Genomic DNA, 2,140 nt, shown 5'->3' on the forward strand with positions numbered 1-2,140 from the left:
AACTGAACAAATGTCAACGGGTTAAGGTGGGGCCCCCTACAAGGCGGGGCCCCTGGGCTGCAGCCCATTCAAGCCCAATGGTAAGTCCGGCCATGGCCGTGCCGCTTGCGTCCGGTGTAGAAACGGTGTTAGGATTCGTGTTTTCCCTTATAAGGATTCACACTTTGGGCACACCCCCTAACTCCACCACCACCCTCCCCCCGCTCGCCGCTGCCCCCGCTGATGTCCATCCATCGCGATGTTTTACTGTAGACATCGTCCGATGCCAATTTTGTAGACATCGCCCAACCCTAATTCATTGTGCAATGTAGAAAGCGTCATCGATTATAACATGACTTTTGGTGAGAGTCCAGAAAAAGAGCAGGTTCTGAGTACCTATCCAGGGATATTGTCTGGGCCTGGTGATTTTTGCGGGTTTATTTTCCTGAAACTTTGTGCCACATCTGCAGATGAGATTGTAAATGGCAAGTTTTCTGTGATCCCACCAGCCAGTTTTAACCTTGAAGTTTAAGTAAGAAATGCATGTAATTTCTTTTTTTTTTTTCAATTTATAAATTAAAATCGGGATGGAGTTGACCCAGGAAGAGGCAGAAAGTTCCAATGGTATTTTTTAAATGAATTTTAATATGTTTGTATTATATGTATACATATACAGATTTAAGATGGTCAGAAATTGTTTGCATCGTAGAGAAGAGGAATAGAGTATTGCTTTTTTTCCATAGGAAAAAGAAAAATGTCCCCAGATGAGGCTGAGAGCTCCACAGGTATGTTTAGGTGTGTGTGTATGTATAATACTGATTCTTGAGGCATGGGTCAAAACATGTCAAGCAAATATAACTGCTATTAGATTTAAGAATGAAAATATTTTCAATTGTAAATGTTATGGGGGATTAATAATAGAATGTATTTAACACAATTATCCCCTTAAATTGAATTTTATCATTATTATATGAAATCTATGACAATTATTGTCTTCTCACTATATCAGAAACAGTGTCCACATAGAAGAGCTCAATCATGCATATGCTATAAAATGGATAAAAAATGTTTAATTTAAAGCAACACTTAATAATATCTTATATCAAAGCAAGGTTGTTTTTCAAGTACACATGCATGTTTCATAAGGTTTCAAAGTTGTGTATCCACCTTTTGTCAACACCGTCAGACATTCATTAAAATTGAAATAAATCAGGCAATATCAGGGGCAGCTGTCGCTCTAACGGACCCCCTTGCCACATTTCATCTCTGCAGAGTACATCAATTTCAGACAGGCTCTGGTAAGTTTTATAGTTTTAGAATATTTTAAATCCTAATGCTAATATTTCCTGTGTCACAACCATGATATATCAACACCATCTTCCAAATTCTGAGGGAATTATTTGAAATATTTAGATAATTTTATTCTCCTGAAGCAGGTTCTTTTGGCATCTAGCATCAACAGAGAAAACAAAATGGCTACTACATGAACTCCATTTGTTTTGATAAAAAAAAAAAAAGCCAAATTTGTCAACACTGTCAGATGTCACCACCAGAACATAAGATTCAGGGAACATAATGCTTAGGAAACACAAAACACAGTTCGTTTGTATTCTGACTATGTGTTCTGATCATATTTAGATTATTTGTTAAGATGATTAAATGTAAATATTAAGATCCTGGTGAATGTAAATGGATAGAGGTAACAACTAATTGTTTTATTTGTTGATTTAACTGTTTAAAAGTTGCCTTGTTACCATAGCAGATGCACTGCAAGACATACTGTTCTGAGATGAGAGAAAATACAGTTAGGTCCATATATATTTGGACACAAGCACAATTTTTATAATTTTAGCTGCTAACCAAAACATATTCAAGTTAAAGTTATATATGAATATGGGCTTAAAGGGGTCATATGATGCGATTTCAGGTTTTTCTTTGTCTTTGGAGTGCTGTGGAAAGCTGTTTGTGCATAGATAAGATCCGTGAAGTTGCTAAGACTAAAGTCTCAAACCCAAAGAGATATTCTTCATAAAAGTTAAGACTAGTCCACACCTTTCTAAAACGCCTAGTTTAAACACGCCCCCACATGTCTACGTCACTGTGTGGGAAGATTTGCATAACACCTCCCAAATGTATACGCAAAGAAAGAAGGTGTAACTTT

This window comes from Sinocyclocheilus anshuiensis, unplaced genomic scaffold, assembly GCF_001515605.1.
Source record: "Sinocyclocheilus anshuiensis isolate Anshui unplaced genomic scaffold, SAMN03320099.WGS_v1.1 scaffold1447, whole genome shotgun sequence".
NCBI classification, from domain to species: Eukaryota; Metazoa; Chordata; class Actinopteri; order Cypriniformes; family Cyprinidae; genus Sinocyclocheilus; species Sinocyclocheilus anshuiensis.